The sequence below is a fragment of the Aquila chrysaetos genome, chromosome Z (assembly GCF_900496995.4).
Source record: "Aquila chrysaetos chrysaetos chromosome Z, bAquChr1.4, whole genome shotgun sequence".
NCBI lineage: Eukaryota > Metazoa > Chordata > Aves > Accipitriformes > Accipitridae > Aquila > Aquila chrysaetos.
In genome coordinates, this window is record NC_044030.1 from 49,044,325 (window position 1) to 49,052,536 (window position 8,212).

The 8,212-nt window shown below is 46.1% G+C and overlaps 1 long non-coding RNA gene across 1 annotated transcript in view; it reads right to left on the reverse strand.

Moving 5' to 3' along the window:
* LOC115336731 overlaps positions 1-7,724 on the reverse strand; it is a 34,888-nt gene extending 27,164 nt beyond the window's left edge. The window contains exons 1-2 of the long non-coding RNA XR_003921885.2: positions 7,479-7,724; positions 3,209-3,346 (exon numbers count right to left, since the gene is read on the reverse strand). This is a non-coding gene — a long non-coding RNA (uncharacterized LOC115336731). The remainder of the gene's footprint in view (positions 1-3,208; positions 3,347-7,478) is intronic.
* Between the last annotated feature and the right edge of the window lie 488 nt (positions 7,725-8,212).

Below are 8,212 nucleotides of genomic sequence, written 5' to 3' on the forward strand. Positions count from 1 at the left end.
CCCTCTGATCATCTTTGTGGCCCTCCTCTAGACCCACTCCAACAGGTCCATGTCTTTCTTGTGCTGGGGGCTCCAGAGCTGGACGCAGTACTCCAGGTGGGGTCTCACCAGAGCAGAGTAGAGGGGGAGAATCACCTCCCTCGACCTGCTGGCAACAGTTCTTTTGATGCAGCCCAGGATACAGCTGGGCTTCTGGCCTGCAAGCACTCATTGCTGGCTCATGTCCAGCTTTTCATCCACCAGTATCAAGTCTTTCTCTGCAGGGCTGCTCTCAATCCCTTCATCCCTCAGACTGTATTATTACCAGGGTGTCCTCATTTCAGCTGGACTAATGTTAATTTTCTTCTTAGTAGCTGGTACAGTGTTCTGTTTTGGACTTAGTGTGCAAATAATGTTGATAACACACTGATGGTTTATTTCTTGCAAAGTAGAGCTTATCCTAAGTTAAGGATTTTTCAGTTTCCCATGCTCTACCAGCAAGCAGGTGTACAAGAAGCTGGGAGGGAGCACAGCCAGGACAGCTGACCTGAACTAGCCGAAGTTCCATACTATTCCATACCATAGAACATCATGCTCAGTACATAAACTGGGGGGAGTTGGCCACATCCCTGCTTGGGCATCAGTCAGCAGGTGCTGAGCAACTGCACTATGCATCACTTGTCTTTTCTTGGTTTTTTTTTTATTTTATGATACTCCTTTTCATTACAATTATTATCCTTTATTATTATTATTATTGTTAGTATTACATTTTATTTTATTTTAGTTATTCAATCATTCTTATCTCAACCCACAGGTTTTAACTTTTCTGTTTCCAATTCTCCTCCTCATTCCACCGGGAGGAAGGGAGTGAGCGAGCAGCTGCATGGTGCCTAGTTGCTGGCTGGGCTTAAACCACAACACAGAGGTTGCCCCAGCCCAGCTGCAGGACCTGGCACCTGGCCTTGCGGAACCTCACGAGGTTCCCATGGGCCCACTTCTTGAGCTTCTCCAGGTCCCTCTGGATGGCATCCTATCCCTCAGGCATGTCAGCTGCACTCTCAGCTTGGTGTCATCTGCAAACTTGCTGAGGGTGCACTCAATACCACTGTCTGTGTCATGTGTGAAGATATTAAACAGTACTGGTCCCACTACAGACCCCTGAGGGACACCAGTTGTCACCAATCTTCATCTGGACGTTGAGCCATTGACCACTACCCTCTGGATCCGACCATCCAACCAATTCCTCATCCACCGAATAGTCCATCCATCAGATCCGTATCTCTCCAACTTAGAAGGAAGGATATTGTAGGGGACTGTGTCAAAGGCCTTACAGAAGCCCAGATAAATATCTGTAGCTCTTCCCTTGTCCACTGATGTGGTCACTCCATCACAGAAGGCCACTAGGTTGGCCAGGCACAATTTGCCCTTGGTGAAGCCATGCTGGCTGCATCGAATCACCTCCCTGTCCTCCATGTGTCTTAGCATAGCTTCTAGGAGGATCTGTTCCATGACCTTCCCAGGCAGAGAGGTGAGGCTGACAGGTCAGTAGTTCCCAGGATCCTCCTTTCTACCCTTTCTAAAAATGGGTGCAATGTTTTCCTTTTCCAGTCACTAGAGACTTCATCTGACCGACATGACTTGATCTCCAAAGACTTTCTCTAATCTGCTGCCAAAAATTTGGATCTTACCCACATTTAGTGCAGAGGGTTGAAAGGATTTTCCTGTGCCTTACATTCTAACTTCAACTTTAAAGTCATTCATTTTGCTGTCAGTATAGTGAACAATCCAGGCAGCTGCCAGCAGCAACCAAAATGCAGCTGCCTTTAGTTACCTCCTCTGCCTTTGGGCCCAAAGAGCAGTAATATTGTTAGACTGGTTCTGCACCCTTTAAGCCTGAACTTTTGCAATGTACCAACTTTCTCCCTGTCATTCACTTCCTGAGCTTTAGTGAAACACTTCCTCAGAAGGGAGCTACACAAGTTATGTGTTGTCATATGCACAACTAGGTAGAAGTATCTATCTCACATTCCAGTAACTCAATGAGTAACAGTCATTTCCTCTATTTCAATTAAAATTACAATGAACAATTTCAACTAAAATGACAGCTATAACCACAACAGCTGTACAGCATATGAAAAATAGGAACTATAGTGAATTATTCTTGTTACTGTTATCTAATCATTGGCTTCCTGCACCACAGGTAAATTTTTGACTCAATCAACACAAGAATTTTCTAAGCTGCTACCTACAATCCAAATGTAAGACTGACATAAAATTGGGAAAAGAGTTTAGAATAATATTCTCTGCTGAAACACTGACAGTCTTCACTGAAGTATTTAACTCTCCACACCTTAGGGGCAGAAGAGGTCACAACTACCTTTGGTCTTGTTCCACACATGCTAAGATCTCTAAATGATTGGTAACATTTGAAATCATGATTTTTCTCTAAAGACCTAAAACAGCCTTCCACTCCATTTACAGACTGGTTAAATGATCAGGTAACATAAACAAACTTAAATAATCTTGTGTGGTTTTAGTGTTCAGTTCCAATCACAATTACCTAAACATGTTGTTGCATGATAACCCCAGTAGGCAGCTAAGCAGCATACAGCCACTATCTCACTTCCCCAAACCCCCGCAGTGGGACAGGGAAAGAAGACTGGATAAATAAAAGCAAGAAAATTTGTGGGTCAAGATAAAAATAGATTAACAAGTGAAGGAGAAGTGGAAGAAGAAAAAAAGAAAACAAAACAAGTGATGCAAAGGCAATCACTCACCACCTCCCATGGATAAACTGATGCCCAGCCAAACAAAAGATGTTCCCAAACAAAAGATGGCTAACCTCCCTAAACATCCTCCTCTCCGTCTTATTGCTCAGCATGACCATCATATGGCTTGGAATATCTCTGGTTAGTTCAGGTCATTTGTCTGGTTGTGTCCCCTCCCAACCTCTTGCACAGCCCCAATCTATTCACTGGGGAAGCAGAGTGAGAAACAGAGAAGGCCTTGATGCTGTGCAAGTACAGTTCAGGAATAGGTAAAACATTAGTGTGTTATGTTCATTGTTTTGGTCACAAATGTAAAACACAGCACCATATGAGCTGCTATGAAGAAAATTAACTCCATCCGAGCCAGGCCCAGTACACACACACGTCATACATATATCAAATGATACAGGATACATGGTAGTGCAACAAAAAGAGCTCCAAGAGATGGAAAAAAACCCCACATGGTTTTGCTTAGTGGTTTACTCTTTTGCCTTCTAGCAGATGAAAGAAGTTGTTGTCTTTGAGTTTAAGATGTTCTGGTAAATCTAGCTGTCTTTCTGCCTCTTCAATGTCTTCTTGAACTGCTGAAATGAGTGCCTCTGCAGAAGAGAAGTAAGAAAAGCAATATTTAAGAGCTGGTCTGAATTCTGAACACACAACAGCAACCAAAAAGGGTGTACTACAGAACAATCACAGGGGCAGAATATATTTATTATTATGAAGTTGGAAACGCAACATTTTCTGTTTCTAAAATGGCATGCTTTTATGCTTTTGACATGCGTTGCACTTTTCACTGCAGTAAACACCACTTTTTCCTTGTTCCAAGACATTTTATCAAAAAACTCAACGGAATTTCATTAACTGTTTCAGTGTTAACATCGATGCATTTTTAAAAGAAATGGACAGACTAGACTATAAAGCTTTTACAAGCAGCTCATGATTTTCAAGCTACTCCACAGATGACTAACACGACAATGTAATTTTCAGACTGAAATAAATGCTGATAGTCTGGAAGTTGTGGGGTTTTGCTTTCTTTAGTATGACCAATTTATATATTAGTGGATCCAGCTTAAAAAAACATTTTACTGAATAGTCAAAGGTAAGACATAGAATCACAGAATATCTTGAGTTGGAAGGGATCCATAAGGATCATTGAGTCCAACTCCCTGCTCCTTGCAGGACTACCTAAAACTAAACCATATGACTAGGAGCGTCATCCAGGCGCTCCTTGAACTCTGACAGTCTTGGGGCCATGACCACTTCCCTAGAGAGCCTGTTCCAGTGACCAACCACCCTCTCAGTGAAGAACCTTTTCCTAATGCGCAATCTGAACTTCCCCCAATGCAGCTTCTTTCCATTTCCTCGTGTCCTGTCGCTGATCACCAGAAAGAAGAGATCAGCAGCTCCCCTTCCGCTGCCCTCCGTTACGAAGTTGTAGACTGCCATGAGGTCACCCCTCAGCCTTCTCTTCTCCAAGGTGAACAAGCCAAGTGACCTCAGCCGCTCCTCAGAAATTTTGCCCTCGAGGCCTTTCACCATCTTGGTTGCCCCCCTCTGCACAGACTGTAGTAGTCTGATGTACTTCTTATACTGAGGCGCCCACAACTGCCCACAGTACTCGAGGTGGGGCCGCACCAGTGCAGTGTAGAGTGGGACAATCGCCTCCCTCGACGGGCTAGCAATGCTCTGCTTGATGCACCCCAGCACACGGTTGGCCTTTTTGGCTGCCAGGGCACAATGTTGACTCATATTCAACTTGCCATCAACCCAAACCCCCAGATCTCTTTCTGCAGGGCTGCTCTCCAGCCTCTTGTCCCCTAGTTTGTATGTATAACCAGGATCACCCCATCCCAGGTGGAGAAGCCGGCACTTGCTCTTGTTAAATTTCCTGTGGTTTGTGATTGCCCAAGCTCTATAGTCTATCCAGATCTCTCTGTAAGGCCCCTCTACCCTTGAGAAACAACTACATGAAACAGCTGATTACAAGAAACAGCTACCCTACATGAAACAGCTGATTATGAAGACAGAGAGAGAACAATGACACAGTACTTTCAATATGCAAGAACATGACAAATAAAACATTAGTTTAAGAGACCTACAATGCTGACCTAAAGAACTGACGTTTTTTTCTGACTGAATATATCTACGAATTACTATACTAAGAATCTCTCCATAAAAGTCATCTTTGAAACTGGATAATGTGGTTTCCTAAAAGAAGAGAAATATGTGGACAATTATCATGACGCATTTTGAGGTTATTTCCCTTGTTGCAAGGATGTTGAGCTAATACCTCTAAGTCTAATTCTGTTCCACACATATCAGGAAAACTAAGACACTTAGTCTAACATGTGTAACTCAAGATTAAGAGGCTAGAGCTTTTGATTATGTTAGTAGGGAGAACTGTGCTTTGCGTGGCATTTAAGAACATTGTGGTATTTATTTCAGAGATAAGATTTTCAAGGTAGCAAATGACAAATAATGCTTAGATTTGTTTGATCATTAAGTTGCTGAGTCCAAATAAGTGTAATGAATTTGATTGAAACAGTTGTTTTAAAGAGAGCTTTTACAGGTAACTCACAGGAACTGAATTGATAAAATTCTAGAGAGTGAAGGCAGCTACCTCCAAAGCAGGGATTCATGTCAAAATAAAACTGCTCCCAAGTATTAGCAATTAAAACAAATTCTAACAGCAAACAGAATTTCTAACCTCATTTATGGATCAAATTCTGCTTATCTTATTTGAAGTCAATGTCTGGCTCATTTATTATAATCAAAGTACCACACAAAGCAAAATTCTTATCACTGATTTCTTAATATATATGTAGAAAGGATTCCATCCTATGCTCCAAACCATTTTAGGCACATCTCCATTTCCAACACAGGCCCATCCATACCCTATACCAGTAGAGATATCAGAAGGAAAGTTTTCAACTACTTGCAGAAGAGTTAGCTGCAAAAATTTTAGAAAGTGTACATTTGTTTAAGAAAAGCACATCACAGGATTTTCAAATGCCTAAAAGCCAAGCTCTGCCTACATGCTATTTACAAGCAGAATACTGATGATGACAGTGATGCAACATGCCACTTGCAAAGCATAAACCAGAAAACAGCCTCATAAAACGTAGTCCCACATCTCCTAGACATACTATTTCATAGTTATATACATTCTTTTCTATAGTTAAATAGTTAATTCAGTAGCTAAAATTAATAAACTAAAATACATGCAGTCTGAATGCATTTCACTATTAGGACTATCACTGCTTTAATATGGTCAAAGAACAGAAAAATCATGTCTCTTCCACTGTAAGGTAGCATCTTAGAATTACTTACGTATTTGTAATTTTTTTTTAGTAAGTAAAATATGTAAAAATAAATGAAGTTATTATTTTAGTCACCTGCCACTTTTTTCATGTTGCCTTTTAGGTTATTCATATTTGGGGATTTCTAGGATTTTCTTAGAAAACTACAGACCTGAAATAAAATAGATTCCTCTCTGACTGAGGAGAATAAATCTAAGCCTTTAGCCAAACAACCGTCCTACTTTAAGTTCACACATGGGTAGAGCTCTTCATGCAAGGTTTCAAGTCAATTTTAAAGAATTTACAGTTAGTGGATTTCTATCCTAGTTCATAAGCAGAAAAAACTTCCCTCCCACATTCCCTGATATTAAGCCATATATAAACAATCAAGAGAAAAAAACCTAAGTTTATATTAACAGATGTCATCACATGTCCAGTACCTCAAGATTTGTTATAGGAGGTTTTCTTGCCTATTAGGATTTGTGCAAATATGCCCACTGACTTCAGCCTATCTTCAGAAAAGGCTGAAATCCATTTGAATTGCACCTCTATCTGTATTCAGACAAGTCAAACAGAGAATGGCAATGGGAAAATGCACTTCTCTTTAGGACAGCTGCACTTGCTCTGCTTTTTAATCTCTGCGTTACTTGCTTTACATTTCCTTCCTTAAAGCTAATCCCAGTGCCTGCTCCCTTTCTTGTCCTAATCTGAGATCTTACAAGTTTGTAAATTGAAAACGGATGTTTTTCAAACTGCCATGCACAGTGTGTATGATCGCTTTTCAGCATCTTGCAAATCACCATGATCATCATCGGATGAGCTAACCAACAAAAAAAAGCAAACAGAAAGAAATCGTTTAACAGAAGGTCGGAAAATAAAACAAATGAGTGAACCAGACTGCAAGCAATAGGGGAAAAAAAAACCCAAACAAACAAAACAACCCACAAACAACAAACAAAAATAAAAACCACCACAAAACGCTAACACGGAACAAGCCGAGCCAATTCCCAGGAGCGACCCATGCCCGCAGCGCAGTGGAGCCCCGGCACCGCCGGCCGTGCCCGCCTTCCGAGGGGCTTGCCCACCTTCCTCTCCCCGGCAGCGGGGCCGGCCGCCCCTGCCCCTCCTGCGCGGCGGCGGCGGGAGCACGGCACGTCTGCGCTCAGCCGGCCCGAGCGGTGCGGGCTGCTGAGGGAGCCCCCCCGGGCCCGGCGGCTCACCGGCGGCTGCGCTCCAGCCCCGCCGCGGCCCCGGGACAGGGACCCCGTGCGGACCGCCGGCCCCGCGCGGGGGGGGGGGGGGCCGGGCCCGGGCCGGGCTCCGCCGCGGCAAGCGGCGAGCACCTCGCACCTCGCCGGTGGCCCTTCACGGGAGGCGTCACACCCCCCCCCCCCCCCCGCCGCGGGCCGGTCCCCCCGCGCGCCCCGCTCACCGGTGGGGATGCCCGGCTCCTTGGAGCCTCTGCCGAAGCCCTTCACCACCTCGCCGCGGCAGAAGGCGGGCAGGTGCCTCACGGCGGGCAGCTCCCAGCCCGGCGCCCTGCGGAGCCGTTTCCAGCCGCGCGCAGCGCTCCCCTCCGCCGTGCTCTGGAGGCTACGGAAGGAGGGAGGAGGGAAAGGGAAGAGGAGGAGGAGTTACCGGTGGAGCGCTCCAGCCCTCAATTCACAGAACTCTCCGGCAGGCACCTGCCTCCCCTCAAAAATGGACTCGCTCACACCCCACCCACCTACGCCGGCGGCGTTGAGGTCCCGCGCTGCTCAGGCGGCCCGCTTGCGGAGGGCCGCGCTGCCTCTCGTCCCTTCTCCCGGCCAGGCCGCGGGGGCCTGCTCGGAGGGAAGAAGAGGAGCCGCGGGGCCAGCGCGTCGCGCAGGGCCCGCTGCCGGCGGCTGCGCCGGGCAGGCCGCGGGCGGGGGCTCGCCCCGGCGAGGAAAGCCTGCGCGGCGGGAAGGCGGTCGTTGGTTTGGGGAGCTGAACCGGGGGGTGTCTCCGGAGGCAGGCAGGCGGCAGGGCTCGGGGCGAGCCGTCGCCGGCCGCCAAGCTCACGGGGGTGTCCTTCCCTGCTGCCGACAGGCTTCGTCAGGCTGCGCTCTCGGGGAGCAACTGGGTCTGGCGGGGCCGGCAGCCTTCGTGCGAGGAAGCGCAGAACGTGGGCAAGGCCTCCTCGCG